Raw genomic sequence first — 21,889 nt, 5'->3', positions numbered from 1 at the left:
GCTGTCCAAAAATCTGAAAGTTAGAATTTATAAAACAGTTATATTACCGGTTCTTCTGTATGGTTGTGAAACTTGGACTCTCACTCAGAGAGGAACATAGGTTCAGGGTGTTTGAGAATAAGGTGCTTAGGAAAATATTTGGGGCTAAGCGGGATGAAGTTACAGGAGAATGGAGAAAGTTACACAACACAGAACTGCACGCATTGTATTCTTCACCTGACATAATTAGGAACATTAAATCCAGACGTTTGAGATGGGCAGGGCATGTAGCACGTATGGGCGAATCCAGAAATGCATATAGAGTGTTAGTTGGGAGACCGGAGGGAAAAAGACCTTTAGGGAGGCCGAGACGTAGATGGGAGGATAATATTAAAATGGATTTGAGGGAGGTGGGGTATGATGATAGAGACTGGATTAATCTTGCACAGGATAGGGACCGATGGCGGGCTTATGTGAGGGCGGCAATGAACCTTCGGGTTCCTTAAAAGCCATTTGTAAGTAAGTAAGTGTATAATGTGCCATTTTCACATTAATCTGTGTGTTCCTTTGGAGAGTGGTTGATCTAATCACGGGTGGGTGGGGGGGTTGGAACCTACAAAGTAGGACTTGTTTAGTAAAGCACGTAAGTCAAAAGAGCCGTGCATTGTGTTTAAGAGAAAATTATAATAGTGTAGTGCATCTGTGTGCATAATATTGCTGAATAAATCCATCTGTGCTATCTAATGAATAAGGTTTTAATAAAGATATGCCCATAGCATTAATTTCCCATTGTACTGTACTTAAATAACTTTTGTTTGAAACTTCGTCTCGTCTTCTCTATCTTTTCTTCGATTCTGTTATAATACACTTACTACGCTTGTATCGCAATACATTATAACAATAACAAACGCCGAAAAAAAACATTCGTATAGTAACCATCAATGTTACATCTGCGTCTTATCGTTGTCTATTTTCGATCTCGAGATTCTTCCGTTTTCCCCATATTAGGCATCTACATCATTCCGGTATCATTTCTCCATTTCGTCATCATTCCATAGCATTTCCCGATCTCCGGCTGGCGACGCACAGATTGAGTTAGCTTAGGAACGAGAGGGGTTGCCTGCTCGAAACCTGGGTACGCAGTGAACCTTAGTGTAGTCAGCCGGTGTGGGTCTCGAAATGCGCCTATCTTGAGAGTTAGCACAATAGATCGTAACGGTCGCAGTGCTGGACCAAAGTGCCCCCTCCCATAAATTCCATTCCATTTCAAACACTGTTATTTTCTATTTTTTTTTTTTTTTTGGATTATCCAAATTTCGACAAGACTGTCAAAATTCGCACATAAAAAGTGTATAGCTATACTGTATAATGTAGGCCCTATTTGATTTTAATTCTGTAAAATAGTAATGTACATTTCTACAACAGACTTACGATGTTTAACTATTTATTTAGAATGTTCAGCAGTGGTAGTCATAAATTGAAACTTTAGAATTCGAAACCGCATTCGAGCTAGTCGGCTATGCAAACTACACGCTTTACCTTGTACACCGTGAATACCCTTTTATATTAGATACACGAATAAAAGTTCACCGTGCAGGTCAATTAATGCAATACTGAGCTGAATAAATAAATGAGGCTGCACTCCGAACACAGTTCATCGTGTTTATTTCCACTTACATGACTCACTCATCCTGTTATCTATGCTAACAACTCATTTCACTTTTGCCGTTCAGATTACAACTACCTATTCATCTTTTTCGTACACTGTCACTGCAGTGTGAAATCCGTTTTTAGGTTGAATATCTCATTATTTAATTAAACGCGAGTTTGCAGGCTGACCCTGTTAAAGAGTATGGCTCTATCTATCTACACAGTTCTAACTTTGTAATTTTTAAGAAGTGAAACTTAAGAGCTACTCGTACTGTTGTACGAAGCAAGTGATAACATTCGTCGCTATCTATTAATGAGACTCGGGTTAAATTTATGGTATGAGAGAATAGGAAATTTCATCTTGTAAGGACGGACGTGTATTTGCTCTGTTTTTTTCTCATAAGATGGATTTTCTTCACGCCAGCTACAAGGCTTAGAGCCCTATTTTCGTGAACAGTATCGTGTTGATGTATAATTCTAACTAAATTGAGGAGAACAATTCAATGAGCTCAAAACTGAACGTTAAAACCTTGACAGAACAACTATGTTATAAATATTGTATTACTAATATAAAAATGAAGCTGAGATATCAGTTTCATGTCTCAAAGAGCATTGAATTAATATCGACAAGGTTTCGTAATCTAAAATATGAATGGCGTATCTCTCATTTCAACGTTTTGTTTAGGAATGTAGAAACTCAACAAAGGCATTTTTTGTTATGGAAATTAAAAACAATGTTATTGTTGAAGTGCTAAAATCCGTATACTATGCTTATATCTGTCGTATGGAATAATAGTTTGGAGTAATGATCCTAAAATAATAAAGTTATTAAAACTACAAAAGAGGGCTGTAAATAATTTGTAATGTTGATAACCGTACACATTGTAAACCATTATTTCAGATGCTTGAAATTTTAACTGTACCATCTTTGTATATTTTAAGTTGTTTAACGTATGTACAAATTAATATTAATAATTTTATTACTAATAGCTCAGTCCATAACTATTCAACTAGGCATAAAAGTGATTTAAGAAAAGGACAATGTAACTACACTACTACTAATAACAGCTTTGTAGAGATTTTGCAAAAAATTATATGTTTTACCACATAATATTAGACATTAAAGCTTGAGGTTTTTAAGAAAAAAATTAAAAATAAATTAATAGACTTTTCATTATATAATATTGGAGAGTATTTTAACTCTATGTAGCTGTGTACCTTTTAAGGAGAATTGTCTGTATAATATTATAAAATGTGATTATTTCCTTGAATGTAACATGAATCTTATGTATCTTGTTCCCACTTGTAAATCTATTTTTTAACACTAGTATTTAAATGTTTTTTATTTTGAGATGGCATTTTCCTATGCTGCATTGTACAGTGTTTGGAATGAAATAAATAATAATAATAATAATAATAATAGGCGTAATAATAATAATAATAATGTAAAAACCAGCTATAACGGTTGGGAGGATCATTGTGCTGACCACACGATACCTCCATTCTGGTTGGATGATCGTCCACCTGTGCTCTGGCATGTGGCTGTGAGGCCAGCAGCCGACTGGTCGGTCTTGGCGCTTCATGGGCTTAGCGCCATGGATTTAGTTTAATAATAATGTAAAAATACTGTAGATCGGTTAAAATTAACTATGTAATTCACAAACATGGACGACAGAAAAAATGTTGTTTAAAGTAAATGTGTGCTGCCCTCAGGAATGAAATGATTATCACTATATGCAAGGTGATTGTAAGTTGACAAAATAGTCACAGATTTTAGAGACGAGGAACAAGCCTATCGAAACTTCCTTCGGATAGGAGACCCCACAGTCATATACAGAGTGTTTCAAAAGTTATGGTAAAATATTTAGGAATGAGAAGAAAAGAAAAAAGAGAAACAAAAAAGTTGCAGTAAACATGGGTCCGAAAACTAACCATTTACGAGATAATACCATATATATATATTTTTTTTTTTTGGGCTGGTTGAGGCTGTCAGTGAACTGAGCGCCTGGATAGTCTACAGCAAAGCGGCAACAGTCATGCTTAGTACGTAGCCCACATTTTCCCCATCCCATTTTCTTCTAAGTCTGAGACGATATCTAAACAGATGATATGGTGAACGAAGGATAGATAGAAGAGAACCTGTACCATCATCGGATTTAAATCCTTTGGATTTTTATGTATGGGGCCATGCAAAAAGCCTAGTTTACACAACAGTCATCAACACACCTTAAGAATTGCAACATCGGATTGTTGATGCTTTCCAGCAAATGAAGAATGACTCAGGATTGCTCGAGCGCATTCTACGGAGAAGACTAGACAGATGCATTCAAGTGCACGTTCATTTTGAACACCTGCTGTAAAATTCTTCCGTTAATATGTTCATACTGTACTGTACATTGTGTATTCACAAACTTTACAGCTATTCAAACCAACAAAAAATATATATTTTTTGTGTATGCTCAATCACATTTTTGTGGAGTTGGAAGCCAAAATTGTGAATTTTATTGTCTCGTCATTTATAAATTCAATAAAATGTCACTGCTTTCGTTGGAATTAGTATCTAGAATTAAGCGGCCCCCGAACAGTACAAAACAACATTATGTCTTAAATGATTAATTTGCGGATCCATGTTTACGGAACATTTTTGTTTCTCTTTTTACTTCTTATCCCTATTTGTTTACCATCACTTTTGAAACATTCTATATTTACAGACCATGTTTGTATCCTATCATGAGTGAGAAGATTCTGGACAAAGTTTACCAGTAAATTTTTGTAAGAAATTTAAACTCAGAAACAAATCATTCCCTTCTATTAGTTTATTATTTTATAGTAATTGTAATTAATTTTCTAAGTCCAGAAGTAGAATTCTTCAAATTGTCAACTATCAGAATCCCGAAAAAATTTCATCAACCATATCCTGAGCTATTTGTAATCAAACAACCAACAATCAAGCCAACCGCTTATTAACAATTCGCTTATAACAAGAAATTTTCAGAATAACTTCTTCTAAAATTCGTTTTGTAATCATATAATTTTCATTCGTAATCTTCTATTTGCATTTTGTACTTCTACTAAAGAATGAACCTTTGTAAATAACACATCAAAATTGCTGAATTACATAAACACAACCATCCGTTAAACAACATGACTAAAGATACGCGTAGTAGATCTAAGGTGTGTTTCCTATATCCGTAATATTAGTTTCGTTTATCAAAGTAATTTCATCTTTATTTGTTGTTTTCAATAAGATGTATAGCATACGTAATATGTTGTCTGAAAACTATCACAAATGAAAGTTCTTCAGTCCAGTTCAACGTTTCTGAAGCTCTTAAACATGCGATTTAATTAAAAATTTGAAGTTCCGTTGAGCACTCGTACCATCCTGAAGTAAAGATTATTCGTTATATTAACATATATTTATTCTTAGTTTTTTCACTTAAATTTTGTAATAGAAAAACAATTTAATAGCTCAAATAATTATTACAAATATTATATAATGTTATTGTAGCTTATATACAGTATAATGCCATAGGCCTAACATATTACAATTGACTATGAAATGCAGTGCAATAAACTATAATGTAAAACAGTAGAATGTAATATTGATAAGTATGTTATATTATCGGAATGGGAAATAAATTTTAATGCATGTAAAACTATTTTGTATTAATTTGTTTGTCACATGTTATAAATGAAATTAATGGGTAATTTAATATTTGAAAAATGCCATTATCTGTGTTTGCAGCCGAACGCTTTTTAAGCATAGGTATGGTAATTTTTATTTAAATATGTCGTACCAATGCAGGTTTTTGTTAAGTACATTCAATACTTTCAATATGTCGGAGAAAACAACTATCATCACTGAGTATATAGGATATTGAGACCCTTCTGACACAAATAAATTGGAAGTTCTTCTCAAAGTCCGTAAAATATTGAAAGTATGTGACTTTACAATTACCACTCACATTTGTTAAGTTGTTTAGAATCCAATGTAGAACACGTCTGAAAACAATCTTCTTTTATATGACCTTTTGATGTAGGTTAAATTAACAGTTATTCCTACCACTTCATCCAAGATTTTTGCGAATTCAGGAGCAAATTACATTAAATGAAAGGTTTATTTATGGAGGAAACAATGAGTAAATATCACTTTAAGGTTCTCTTGCTTAGTTACTGTCACGAAACCTTGTATACAACCTAATATACAGGATATGACTTCCTTGTAAGAACTCAAACAAGATTTCCATGACAGATCTGCAGTATCAAAATAATCAATAATCATTTTTATAATTTGGATATCCGTTCTCCATTTTGTTTGAGAAACTCTTTAACACATTGATCTACGGTGCATTAATTATAAATTAATCTGATAAACACTATTATTTGTGCTTTTGCAATAAAGTCAGTTGATTCGTCCAACTGGGCAAAATTACGAGGATCGGTCTGATTTAGCCCTACTTTTCCATTCACAAAGGAAACAGGGGTATTTAGTAAATTCCGACTGCTCACCTAGAAGAGCACTTTTAGATCGCCACAAACATTCCATTTATGTTCCATTTATGTTAGCAGAGCTTTCAAAATGTCATGTGCTTCTTTTAAATGAAATAAATGGCCGAAAGTATTAATTCACATTGTGCAACAGAAAGGCCTTTAAACTTATCTTTGAACTGTCAATGAAAAGTCTCCACTCATGAGGTTCATACGAGGCATTCATAGCATTAAACATGTTGTTACAGAACACAAATTTGTCAGTGTGCGAGAAGAAGGGTAAGAAAACCTTTTTCCCTTTGTTGTAAAATGTAACAGAAGTTCCAGATGTTAATACGTTTCTGTTCTTTAATCTCGAAGCTAGACATTCTGAGCTGCTCTTAGGAAGGTTCAGATCTCTTACCAGTTCATTTAACTCAGCCTGTGTAAACTGTTGAGTCTGCTTTGAGTCTTCAAGTTCACCAGTAGTTTGGGAGTACATGTCTGATGACCGTGGTACATCTTCCATGCTGGAGATTGAATTGCTTTCACCACCAAGATTTTTAGATCGAGAAGGAAAAGGCACTTTCTCATTGTGTGGAACTGGACGAATTGCAGAGTCCAAAATAGTAGAATATTAAAAAAAAAACTTTTAATCTATCTAGTTTTACCTGCAATGTTGCACAAATCAATATAACAATCTCTAGAGTGGTCTTTAGGTTCACACCACAACATTGGTATACCGAACGTCGACTTCCGTTTGACATACATAAACCCACTGCCTTATATTTTCGGCACACAAAGAACGTACGTAATGGGGAGCCCAAATCATTAACTGGCATGCCAAAGTAAACTTTATATGCAGTTTTGTAAAATTCTTTATATTTCTTCTCTGCTTTTGTGAAATATAACTACCACACTTATAGCTAAACAAATCAGGGCTATTTACGCACCGACGGCGATGGGACATTTCACGCACATTGGATTTCACTTGAATTCAAAAGATCAAAACTCGACTGACTGCAACCATATTGTGACAGCCACATCGAGACTCGATCACGCCTCCCGCAAGAGGGCAGGTCGCGCGGGAGTCGACACGGGCTCCACGGAGCACTGCGGGGCGGCGCGCGGCGCGGCGTGGAGAGGAGAGGAGAGGAGTGGAAAGGAGAGGAGAGGAGGCGACACCCTGTTCCGCGGCAGGGAGGGGAAACGTAATGCGCCTGCGACTGAGGGAAGAAATCTAGAGAAATCGAAAGATGCCATCTTCTCGACATCTGAAGATTGTTCGCGATATCGTAGCTTCTCGAAACTATGGTTTGGTTATAAAAGAAGAGACACAAATGAACTTGAGTTAGTTAGTTGCAGTCGTTGCTAGTCGGTGGACAGCAAGCCAGTCTTGTGTAGCAGTGAAGCCAGCTTCGAGACCGGAGTTCGACTTGAGTGTGTCCGCAGCTGTGTGAGCGTCCGAAGTCCTGAGTTTGAGTGCAGTGGACCGCAGTTGGGGACCTGAGTTCGAAGTTCAGTGGACTGTCTCTGAAGGTCTGGGGTTCGATATACTGTGAACTCGAGTGACTGAGCTAGAAGAACTAGCCAAGGCAAACGAACTGTGAACTGAGAACTGACAGTTCTGATTTGTAAATAGTGCTTTGTGAACATTAGTTAAGATTAACAGTACATTGTTGTTTTCAATAATCCAAGTAAATTGTCATTGTCGTCTGTGGAGTGCAATAACGAATACTGTATTACTGTGTGGAGTGGAAATCCCATTGTTGACGGGAGTGTTTACATTCAATCATAGATAGTGATTATTGTTGAAACAAATAAATTACATTATCGATTTGTAATAAAAGTTACAATATCATTGACAAAAGTAAGATATTTCTTTACAGGGAAAATATTCCAACTCCCTATTTTATTACTGAGAACGAAGTGAAGCAACCTACCAGTAATGAAAGCAAGATGCTGGGCTCAGATCTGTCATCCATCGACTACTTTCGGAAACAAGTGAAAAATAGAGCACCCAGGGGTGAGAAGGAACTTAAGAGAAAATGGGAAACCAAATTTATATAATGTTTAAATCTATCAGAAAATTTATTTTATATATTTGCTCAACGAAGAAAAATTAAACCTAGTATTTTCCATTATACCAATTTCTGAAAAACTATAGCCTTATGAAACAAAACTAAGGCTGATTTGAGAGCTTCCATGTGGTAAGGAACCAGAAAATATGAAAAGAGTCGACCTGGTTGGCGAGTTGGTATAGCGCTGGCCTTCTATGCCCAAGGTTGCGGGTTCGATCCCGGATCAGGTCGATGGCATTTAAGTGTGCTTAAATGCGACAGGCTCATGTCAGTAGATTTACTGGCATGTAAAAGAACTCCTGCGGGACAAAATTCCGGCACATCCGGCGACGCTGATATAACCTCTGCAGTTGCGAGCGTCGTTATATAAAACATAACATTTAATATGAAAAGTTTTCATTCAGCAAAAATTGTATATACGAATGTTATAGAAAAAGGAAAAGGATTCTACATTATTAATGAGAGTGTTATAGAGATGTTGATCGTCCTAGAACCAGATGGAGAGATTCTCTCTGAGCCGGAACAGGCCTTCGCGCCTACCATATAAAAGGAGAAGAAGAAGAAGAAGAAGGAGAAGAAGGAGAAGAAGGAGAAGAAGGAGAAGAAGAAGAAGAAGAAGAAGAAGAAAGAGAAGATGACGATGATGACGACGATGTTTTTCAATTCTGTAACTTTAATTGTTTTGGTTTTGCACTCTCTAACTTCGCTGGATTGTCAGAGTTGTATTAGGCCTATACTTTTAACATTATTGTAGTCAGTAAAGTAAAACGGCTTTATTTATATTTGTAAAACGTACAATAAGGTATATTTCAAAGTACAATCAAGAATATATTTAATATATTTGTAGTGAGTGGCCACCAGGCAGATTGAACCAGCAGTGTTTTGCTGTTGGGAAAGTGCTGCACAGATGGGTATTGAAGTACTTACTTTAATTGTGTCTTAGAAATAATCTAATGATACTCAACATTACATCAGATGACCGCAAATGTATAAGAAAGTGTGTCCGAACGATCTTTGATTTTCTCACGTGCTACCTGGCTGCAATAAGTATATATGCTGTACAATAGAGAAACCAAACAAACAAGAGTGAACAAAATTAACATTATGAAATCGAGATGGAATAACTCTTAATACTTTTGTTTGCATATTTTTAATAAATGTAATACAATTATTTCAAAATGGGTGATTTAATATATGTACGACTTTGATAACTAACAAAATATTCCTTGTACAGTACAATATGGATTGAATAGTTTGAAAATAGTTGCGTTAACGTATACAACTTTCCAAACTGCTAGAGAATTACGTCATTTTCGTCATAAAAGCAACACGTTTATGTGAAAATAAACTTTTAAGGTAAATTCTCGCCAGAATATCTTCTTCGATTTCCGCCTCACACCGCCTTATTACGCCTCGCAAGATCTTATATTTAAAGAAGCAAATCTAAGCAAAGGACTCTTATCACGATCGAGTAGCTTGGCCTTTAATTTTGGCTTTATTAGGTTCATTAATACCCACAGGTACGTATATACTGCTGAAAATCGTAATATACTAATTTTCGCTGCAAATTTACTAATCCTCGGACATAGTTCATACTTTTAGGAATTGTAAAAGTTCAAAAAAGTCCTTGTCATTAAACGTAAATTTCTGCAGTGCGGTATGTGAAAGATAAATTCTGGAGGAAAATTTTCACAATTTGCGGAATGGGGGGCATCAGATGAGTACTTTGTGTTGAATAATTTCCATTTAGAGTCTCCGAATAACTTGATTGCTTAATAGGGCAATGTTTTCCACACACATTAAAGACAGTACATCTCCTTCTTTTTCTATACGTCGCTGCTCTACTTAACTTATGCATGGACAACCTTTGCACCATTACCCCTCTTTCGGTGCGTTCTAGTAGGGAAAGAAAGTTATTCCGCGAGCAGAGCAATCTGCCCACGGAGTGCTTCAGCCCGCATGGGCTTGAATGTGCACCTCTGCCATAGTGTTTACCTTCTGATCTTAAAACATGCATCAGTCCTATTGAAAAGTTTGCGGGAAATTGCCTGGGGTTCATTAGATAATCGGTATGTATGTCAGCGAGCTGTTTCCTCTGTTTCAGTTAAAACAAGAAGGGGTCTATGTCTTTATACTTTTCATCTATAAGAAAACCATGAGTTCCCACTTTCTTCCACTGATTTAAAAATAATTATTTGTGATGATAAGACATGTATCCTCGGATCATTACAAGAAAATTTTCTCTTGCAAGATTTGTAAGAAAGTTTTTTCTACACAGCTGTTATAAATGAATATTCTTTGTTCAGTAATATGTCCAATTCTCCCCACATTATACAACACCCATAATGAACCATACACAAATCAATAAACCTATCAATTAGCGACACAGAACAAGTCAACTGTGTAATAATCCGGTTATCAATTGGTATGATTTGCCCAGGCCGACCTCGACTACGCCGGGAACACAGTTCGACTAGATTCGGCTATTTGCGATCAACCTAACCGGCGAACAGCCGAATGCTTTTCTCTCTGAAAGATTGATTGGAAATTGCAACGTCATCATATTCACCCCAGCAAATCCCTTAGTAACCCCAGTCCATATTCAACCAGAATGATATTTCATATTTGCATAGGCCTATGCTATTTTGCGATCAGTTCGTAATAAATTAGGTTTCAATATTCTTTTACATTTGGCCGCTTCATCTTTTCTCACGATGTAAAGTAGTTCCTAATTCAAGTCTACTTCTAGTAGTTATGTTTTATCATACCTATTAGGCCTACACACTCTTTTCAATGATTCCAATGTATAAGCTTCATCAATTCACATTGCTTTCAACTATTGAGTTTCTACATCAATGTGTTCTTTTATATCAACGTATTGCCCGCCCTAGCTCTTATAAACCACATTTCAGATGTATTCAATCTTTAGTAATTATAGGATAATGTTCCTTTTCTCCCTCCGCCATGCCAGGAAGTAGCGTTTCTAGTTACAAATTCAGCGAACCCATGTTAACTCCTAGTAAAGAAATGGAGATATATCTTTATCTCTTACGTTCTCATGTTCGTCCCTTTTATTGTGTTTACCCTATTTACTTTAAGCGGCGGCCTTACGCCATTCTGATTGCTTGACCTGAAAATCCTACTACTTGTACAAATCCTCTTAGATTGGGGAAGGAACGGTTCATAGGGGTTATTCCTTGACATCAGATTATGATTTAAGTAATAATGAAAACAATGCTGCATAAAGGGATAGTAATGACTATGAATAATTTGTTAATTCGCTTTGGATAAACTGAGTATTAATGAAGTTAGAGAAAGAGAAAATGATTCTTAATTGTACGCTTAAATGGTAGCGTATGTGCTTTACTTCTAATAATAGAGAGACGATTACTTTCTTTATTACTTATTCTGGTTTATTCACACTGATGCAGAAACATACTACTTTGAGAATGATGAGGGAGTGACTTAACATGCGTAAGATTGATTATTAGTTTATAAGTAAGCAACGAGTATCACAAGGATGATAATATATTATACTTTCTTATTCTAAGTTTTACGCGTTTCAAAATTCAGTTTCTATATCGTATTGTGAATGTTATTAACTCTCATGGTTTATTGTTTTATTTAATCAACATTAGGCCTAATATTAGTAAGATAACTAAGTGAAGTAATATAATTTATGGACCTGAATTAAGTGATGAACTATCGATCTTTCGGTTACGTGAAAATACATTATTTATGGTCCACATTTTAAGATATTCGACTTCATTTATAAATTTTACTGTTAAATTAGATATGCAGTATGTATCGGAAGATCTAATTATTTTTTTCCACCAACATATACAGAGTGTAAGGGGTTTAAGTGCATTAATTTAACTGATGATTGTTCGTGTCATAAGGGAGAAAAAATGTCATCTCAATTTTCTTGTAATTGCAATATTTAACTAATTATTAAAGTTTACAATATTAGGCCTTTGTCATCGTTGCTGGATGGGGAGGAGGAAGTTTACAAGTACACAGTACAGCTCAAACGGATACAGACAAACCGGTACAAAACAAATGCTCTGTTTTAATGCAGGAGCTGACCGTTGTTTTCATAAAACGAACAGCAAATGCAAGCTTTCAATCTCATTAATAGAACTGTATGCAAATTTCCATTTTATATAACAATATTATAAATATTGGTCAATTTTTTTATTTTATGTCCAAAAATAAACAATTCCTTACAGCACAAAATCACACGAGTTTTTTTTTTTTCAATGCAACATTTTAATCTCTCCCGCTTCCATAAAGCAGTACCATTTTTAAAGAAATTTCTGTTTGTGTGATTTTCGAAACGAGGTAAGAGACTCCTAGTTTCTAATAATAGTTGAGAAACTGCTACAAAAGTTCGCCGATTAGGTAACCTTCTTTGCGGAAAACATTGACGGTATATCTTCTTGCCTCATTTGAATTACAACGACTTTCTCAATAAACTAATAACATAAGATATTCCTTAACTGTAAATTACATTGTAAGTTGATTATCGAATACCTGGTACCGAACTGTTATGCGCTCGGCATTAGACCTATGGAGAGGGAGTGTGAACTCAGCTGACATGTACTGTACGTACGTCTGTTCAGAGTACTGCCTGCTGAATACGTTGCCACGTCTCTCACGCCAGAATATTAACAAATTTAAGCATGCAATTTTATCTAATTTCACGAAAACGTAATAGAACACGCAAATATTTATTGAAACTAATATTAAGTCTTTGCTAGTTATAATTACTGATGTAACTGTTTTCGTAATTGTACTAACGATATAAGCAGTATAACGCGAATAATATAAGAGAAGCAATATTTATTTTCTGGGAAAACTATAAAGCTTTGACCCTATGTTGTATGAAAATTTTTCGATCCTGTAGACTAGTGATCGGCATGTTCCGTGCTCTGTGACGTCATACCACGGAGCCGCCACGCTCTTTGCTCGGCAATCTCTGCATACTGAGCACAGCGTGGAGAGAAGGTTCATCTGAACAGTGGTGGTACGGCGCCTATGCACTGACAGCGCGATCCATTCGTCTGAGGTAGTATGGGAACAGCACAATTACAATACATTTGTACGAAAACAAATCTGTACATCTGTGATAAATCAATATAACAAAATATTTTGGTTTGTAATCATATTTAATATACTTATAATAATATAAAATTCATAATACAGCCAGCTGCAGAAGCGTTCGCATTATATAAATGAGGCTCCGAAACTGCTATAAATATACAAATATAGAAATAAATAATTTATCAGTACTACAATACTTTGTCTACTCGGAAACTTGAAAACAGTTCAAGTGTTTTTAACAGACATTTTCCTACACAATATACAGATTGAACTGTATAGGCCCTAACTTGGTGAGTAGTATGCAAAGTATATTTCAACTTTTGAAACACATCATCACTTTGTGTTACTATCGTTCCCAAGCTAAATGCTTTGTCGAGATAAAACTGTGTAATGGTGTATGGAGGAATGGTGAAGTTTTTGATTTGTGGCAAGCTGTTTCAGCATGTAAAGAGGTTCAATATACAACGCCATTATTCTGTATGCCACATAAATGATTATGACAAATATGGGGGAGAAGATCGGTAAGTACTAGTGCCGCAATTGAAAGATAAATTGTTAAGTGAAGCTAGGGAACATACTGTCAGTGAATCAGTGGTAAGCTTAAGACTTAAGATATAGGATTTCACTAGCCATTGCAAAGAACATGCGTTCTTTTAATGACGGGGAATTTGCCAAGAATGCTGCCATCATGACCGCAGAGTAGTTATTCCCTAGGAAAATACAGGAATGTGATTCCATCAATTTATCTCCAAGAACTGTTTTATCATTGCTGCACTGACGCACTGCGCTGGTGCGTGATAACAGTAATACGACTCAACCGCTCGCTCTTCTAAGCTCTTGAGGCCTGACTGGCTCTTACGTCATAACTGCAGCTTCTGCCGGCCACTGCTGTAGACCGTCCCAGACGACTGTGAAAAGGACGGTTCCGTACTTATACCTCTTACACCATGTATAATAAAATGATATGCATGTTGCAAACCTTCATAATAGTATTTTATATATGAAGGTTCAACTTTGAATTTATAAGAGATATAAATATGATTGATTTAACATTCCAACAAATCCTTCCCTTTTTTATCTAAGCCTTTGAGATGTTCTTCCAGTGATATGCCAACACGTAACAAAAGCTTCTAAAATCGCACTGAAATTTCACTGTTCTCTCTTGGTTTTAAAATTCACAAAGTTCCCTTCGGGTCTGGGCCGGAAGAGAGGGCAAAATCTTAGTCGGTTGTTGTCATGCCACTTCAAGGCAACGTAACGCGCGTGAATTTCGTGAAATTTAGTTCCGTAGTTGCCTACATAGTGCATTGTGCATTTTAAGTTCAGATCTCGAGCGTTGAAAGCGCTTCAGTATAATGCGCGTTCGAAGCTGAGCAGACGCAGGTACCTCGTCTACACGCGCGTGTTACTACTTCAAAGTAACAATGAAGTTTTCTTCTGTTGAAATGCAGTACTAAAAAATTGAAGAAAACAATTAAAAATTTTCTGAGACTTGGATAGTGAGTAAGGTACAATCAAGTCTACTACTTAAGATTGCGATTGGAAGAATCCAATACTTCCTGTAGCCTATCTTTGCATATGACGCTTCACTCTTCGGTACAAAAGCCATAAAGAAAGAGATTCTTCGACGGCCATCTTCGCTGAATAATGAAACTTGATTGGTACTACTCGTGGAAATCTTTACCATGTTTACAATGGTAATTACATCAACACAATCTTAGTGCACGCCTGACACTCGTCGGACTAAGCATTATAATTAAGACGTATCATTACTTTAATACTAGTTCTTTGAAATGTAATTTAATTATGTGTATATTAAAATAGTTTCCTAGAACAATCAAATGCAAGCGCAGGAATTCATACTAGAACAAATAATTATGTATTATATATATATATATATATATATATATATATATATATATATATATATATAACTCTATGAAACCCCGACTCATGTCGAGAAGTGTGTAGGGAATTTAGAGAGAGATTCTCTGGTGTACCAGCTCCAAATAGAGAAACAGACAACTTGTTCCTAGATTAAGGGAGTAGACACGATCGCTGAATGCTGTAATTCCTAAGCCAAAATGGAATGTTGTAGCGGAACAAAATTAAAAGAAATTGATGCATTATTTGAACATTCTCCAAAGTAGTCTCTAATGACTTACTGTAAGTCATATTTCACAGTCATTTCAAAATTATCAGCCCATACGGATGATAAATTTTTAAGACTGAAATCGTAGAGTGATTTTTATCCGAGAATCACGGCCGCATGAAAACTAAGTCAAATGAAATTCTATAATTTCTTTTTACGGAACATTTTTGGTAGTATTGTTGATCCATGTCTAATAATAATTTACCTGAAGAGACATGGTTACGTTGCCAAATGAGACTGATTATTTAGTATCGACGGACAAATTTGTACAAATAGAAGGATAGGCTTAACAATAAAGTATATGTGCGTTTACCTGAGTGAAAATTGTAGGTCAATGAAGACCGTATTAAGGTGATTACCAGAATAATACCGCATTTTGAAGGTATTGGCGTCATGAAAATATTTGTTAATTAACGATGGATTAACTGGATATTAATAAAGTTTGAGGAAAGGAGGAAATATCTCTTAATAACGCATTTCAAGTGTACTTCGCACCATCTAACAGTTAAGAGAGCCTCCCATGCTTTGTTACCCCTTCTCACTTCTCCACCATGATAATGAAATATACCTAATTCGAGTGGAAGGAAGGAGCGCCCTTAGCATTAGGCTAGGGAGAAACTCGCTAATAGGGGGACACCCTCCTCCACAAACTTCACCCCTTTCCCAGGACTAACTCTGGGCCAAATCCCACTCACAAATCAGTATTAGAATAAGTCTGCTAATGCTACTGCGTCCCCCGCTCTCGCCCCGCCATTATCCATGTTCGGACTGCAGGCGGCGGTAATTAATCTGAAGAGCGATGAAGCAGGCAAAAGAGGAAGAGAGACGGCAGGAATTGCAAGGACAGAGATCCGATTAGGAGAGTGGGTTGCCTGCAAACAGCGACAAGAAGCATGCCAGGTAGCGGCAAGGAAGTATCTGTGTGAGAGAGTGCATGTGTGCTTAAATAAAAGGCCAAGATAATGGAAGATGAAAGGAATAACTTACGAGCAGGCGAGTTGTTGAGGCGTAGAGTGGTGTTAATAGCAATGAAAAAGCTTGCTAAGTAAACAGGGTGAAATATACATTTGGTTTATGCACGAAAAACACTCAGCAAGGCTTCCGTGTTGAGTGAATTATGTAGTTTAAAATTGTAGCAATGTCCTTGCCAACGTATTTGTGGTACTGATTATAGTCATTGAGTTTTAGTTCTGAATTAATATAGAATTCTGATATTATACCATTAATATTATTGTAGAATCTCGTAGAGAAGCGAAGAGAAATTTATTACCATTTTGAAATAATTCTGCGTCGCAATTTAACTATATTTCTAAATCAGAGATTGATTATCTTTTATGAAGTCATGTATTTACTTTGAAACGGTTAGACATTCTAGTATATCTTTTGCATTGATTATTCTTCAACATCTAATTAATCTTTAACAGGAGGCATTCTTTTGCTGATGTGTATGTTTCTATACAATTCATGTGATTTGTAACTGTGACCACTATTTTTATTATCACTTTACTAGTTTATTGGTTATAAAATATGTATTTTTATGCCAACTATAACCCTAATATACCTTAGGGTGAAATAGGGTTTATTACATTGGATACAAAAGAAAAACCAGAGATTGTTAAAATTTCCATGTAGTTGGCGTTGGAGACGAAAAGCTTACCTCTTGCACCTCTGCCCGTGTCGGCAAATAAGTGTAACTAAAAAAATTCTCAAATAAATTTGCATCTCTAAGAAACATAAAACATAGCGTTAAATAAATCGTTAATATTTTTTACCTGAGATTATACACTTGATCTTGAACATACGAAAAAAAAATCCTAGCCTTTTAATAAGGGTCTAGTAATTAAATGAAGATTGGGGAACGGATTATTAGGTCTATATACTGAAAGGTAGAGATGATGTTTAGAATATGCTACTTGATTGTTTATACATATATACCAGTTGCCAAAATACATAAAATTTCAGTCTCGTATAAACAAGTGTGACGATTCAAGGCTACTTGACGTTCGCGAGTTGACCACTCCCGATTTCTTGAAATTTTCGCTTGATTCACTCACAAACAGTCAACGACTTAGGTAATACTGTCGTGCGGGTTTTCGGCTTTACAGGTGCTGTTACTCTTGCATTCTCGATTGTTATTCAGTTCTTAGTAATCATAACTGCTGACATTTACTTCCAACAACTCAGACACATTGCGGCCGCAACTGAAGAAAAACGACTAGGCAGACTAGATCAAATGCTACTGCAACACGATAATGAACTCAAGAACTCCGCTAAGAAGACGTCATATATCCAGGAGCTCGGTTGGAAGATGATTCCACATCCCCCATATCCTCCTGATTTCTCGCCCTCAGATTTTCACCTTTTCTTTTCTCTATCCAACAATCTTCAAGGGAGCTACTTTGATAAGGGAGATGCTTCACGCACTTGGCTTGACGACTTCTTTTAAATCAGACCAGCAGATTTCTTCAGAATCGAAAAGCTACACCAGCGTTAACAGAGAGTCTAGATAATAAAGGAGAATATATTGCTGATAAATCTCTGTGTTCTATTCATCTCATACAAAACTTCTGTCACAGTGAAAAAACGCTCCGAACATTTGCATCAATCCAATAGGTCTCTGTACAGAAAATTCCGTAGACAGATCATACACTATGGTTACTGACGTTCTCCCATCACACTTACTCAAAGTGATTCAATAATTTCAAAACATAACCGGGAAAGAAATCTGTGTACTACAGAATACTTTTATGCCACCAGATACCACCACATCTTTCTTTTCACTTGCATAATTTTTAAATTACAATATTGATTATCTGAATACCTGATTAATAGCGATGAACGAAATATTTCTTCATATTGTAAAATTAATGCAAATGTATTTATTTCGATATGTATTATTGCATTATTTGTAAAACTGTAATACATTATTCGTTGTTTCTGTAGAAAAAAGTGGGAACAATGAACAATATTGAATTTCATTTTCTCTAGTAAAATTTATGTTAAAATAATTTTTCATTTCTTTTCCAATTCGTTCAGAAATATTTAGGTTTTAATACCTTTTGGAAATATTTTTCTTCCTCTTAAAAAACTACTGCTTACGCGTAAAACTGATCATACAATTAAAAATCACTGGCTACAGACTTCCAGAGAGCGAACTAACCCTCCTACTCTTCATTACTTTTAACAGGTTTTTTGTTTTTACTTATGTTTTGCTGCCATCTTCCTTAATATTATTCAAGTTTCTTCAGTAGAACAGTATATTCCGGAGAGGGACTGGAACTAATCACCTAGGATGTTATGCATAGACATTGCGCTAAACCGCACTACGAGCGTGCTAAACTATCCCCGGCTATCGACTGATTGCTTGTACAGGAATCATATAGTATCCTATCGCTAACACTGGTTTATGAATACGAAAAACGTTAGTTCGCTGATCATCCACCGGAAGCCCGCGCTAAGAATGTCTATGAATATGGCCCCGAATCTAACATTGATAGTCCATCAATTTCCTCTGAACTGCAAACGGACGCATTATTAAGCGTAATCTTTATATGAAAAGTGATCCTCCTGTCATTTTTATAGACAGTAATTAAATTTACATACAACTTATTTTCTATTTACTAAAGTTGTAGTGTTGAAATAATTATGTAAAAATGTCTTCAAGAAGAAACTATAATTTCTGGGGCTACAAAAATCTAACTATAATGACAATGCAACTGTAAAATGCAATTTAATGTGCTTAGTCAGAAGAAGTTTCTGAGGCACACATAACACTTTTTTTGGATGTTCGTGATTTTGAACTGTCTCTCTTTCTCATGTAATAAGATTATATTAGTACACTGAGAATGGCAACGAATAAACTACATGAAAGTAGGTAAGAACATGAATTCACCGATGTTCAAAAGAAAGACTACTCCAGGACATAAAACGCAGTGAACGACTAAATAGTACGCAGTTAAATTTAATTGCCCGAGACTGAGATGTGCACATTAATGAGGAGAAGATAGTTTCATGTGGCATAATTGAGAATTGCAAGAAGGCTTTGGACAACATGTAACTGAACTGACAGTCACAAGGAAAAAGTTTCAGCAAAAGAGACTAACATGAATTTCAAAGAAAACATCACAGAAAACTTCAGTATAACGCGCGTTCGAAGTATGCGCAGATGCAGGTACCTTGTCTACGCGCGCATGTGACTACTTCAAAGTATTAAGAATTTTTCTTCTGTTGAAATGCAATATGTTACTCGAAAAACGTTGTCCTTCGAAACACATAATTAATGTATCGTGGAAGACAAGTTGATCGACCTGTAATGTCTACGGACTTTGACTTCTTCGATTTATACTTGTGTTACCTAAAAACTCTCATGACTTTACAAGAATAGACCAACTAAAACGATAAAAATATATGCAACTACGAGTATACTGATAGCAGTAATTTGTTCCTACTGTAAATATTGTAAACTTTTGAGGAGGAATTGTAATTCTTTGTGTTCTTTCTTATTGTCTCTTTGTAATTTAAATTTGAAACAAATTATTCTGGGGAAAAGAATTGAAGGCAATTTTTCTTACTTACGTACTTACAAATGACTTTTAGAGAACCCGGGGGTTCATTGCCGCCCTCACATAAGCCCGGCATCAGTTCCTATCATGAGTAAGATTAATCCAATCTGTACCATCATATCCCAGTTCCCTGAAATCCAGTTTAATATTGTCCTCTCACCTACGTCTCTATCTCCCAAAGGTTTTTTCTCTCCGGCCTCCCATCTAACACACTATATGCGTTCCTGGATTCACTCATACGTGCTACATGCACTGCCCATCTCAAACATTTGGATTTAATGTTCCTAATTCCGTCAGGTGAAGAATACAATGCGTGCGATGTTGTAATTTAATTTTACAGAACAATACTCTACAAAAACATCTCAACACACAAACAACACAAACAAACAAATACAACCACACAGGCGTATACAAACTCAAATCTAACACCTGCAACAACTTCTACGTAGGAGAGACAGGCAGATCATTTCAAACACGTTACAAAGAACACATTACTGCCTTAACAAAATTACAAAACACTTCCACATATGCAGAACACATAACAAATGCTAACCACACCTACAGAGACATCAACATAGACATGGGAATTATACACATCCAACCAAAAAGCCAGAAAATAAACACACTAGAACAATATGAAATATGCAGACACACAAAAACACACCCTACTGAAATTCTCAACAAACAACTCATTTTCAGAACACACACACTTTGACGCCACATTTCACTAGACAAACACACCCCCACAGGAAACAAAACAAGAGGCGCCAAGACCAGCAACGACCAGTTATGAAGAAGACCAATAAGAGGTCGAAACATGGAAACCAGGTGCGAAAGAATTTAACACGAGAAAGTCATATAATACATATTCCGAAGTGATGCAGTGTTGAAAGTTGTGTAATTAAGATGTATATTTGTATTCTGTTATCGTTCTTTAATGATATAAGTAAAATCAATTTTATATTAGATTTGAAACAATACAGTTACATAATACTAGTGTTAGTTTTTTCTTCTTATATTATTACATTATATTATCCTGTAACACAAGAAAATGAAAATGACTGTTGAAGATTTGAACCTGAGATGTTGACATCAAAATTCCATCGTTCTTCCGATTGAGCTACGGGGGCACAAGTAAAGAAGCGTATGCGGAAAAATTGGCCCAATCCCCCTCCAAGACGTCCTGATGATTTATGGAAACGCGTCCAGGATGCCTGGAATGCCGAGGGTGAGAACTGAAAAGGCTAGTCAATGCCATGCCCACTCGACTGAAAGATGTGATCGAGATGGGAGTAAGATAGACTAAATATTGAATCGTGGCTTTTTGTTTTGTTTTTGAAGTTTTAAATGTTTTAATTTTCTAAAACAGACGCCAGTAATTTTGTTTTGATTATGCCATGAAATTTATTTTTGTTGAGAATATAATCCTCCTTTCTTTCCATTTGCAGCCTTAATGTTATTATAAATACATCTTGATTACACAACTTTTAAAACTATAGTATATTACACGGAATATGTATTATATGTAGGCTTATTTAACACGAGAAAGATATATAATTCAAATTCCGTCATAATAAATAATGATAGTCATAGCATAATACATTCATGAACCAGATGTTAATTACTAAAACAGTCATATAAGAGACAGAAGCAATTGTATTTTCTCTTTCTCTTAAAAACATAAAAAACACTAGGTTGTGTTTGAACGCACAACCTCACGAATACCAGCCCGAAACACTGCCATTACTCTATAACAGTAAGGCGGAGAATCCTTTAATTATAACTATAGATATCAGGCAACGTGGTCCAACAACATGTAACATCGTCTGTCTCCGAATTGTAGCGGAGATATCCGAAGGGAACTTTGTTTCTACAGAGCGGCCACTTTTTCTTTT

This window comes from Periplaneta americana, chromosome 4 (genome assembly GCF_040183065.1).
Source record: "Periplaneta americana isolate PAMFEO1 chromosome 4, P.americana_PAMFEO1_priV1, whole genome shotgun sequence".
In the NCBI taxonomy this organism is placed as follows: domain Eukaryota; kingdom Metazoa; phylum Arthropoda; class Insecta; order Blattodea; family Blattidae; genus Periplaneta; species Periplaneta americana.
This window is presented reverse-complemented; position numbering follows the sequence as displayed.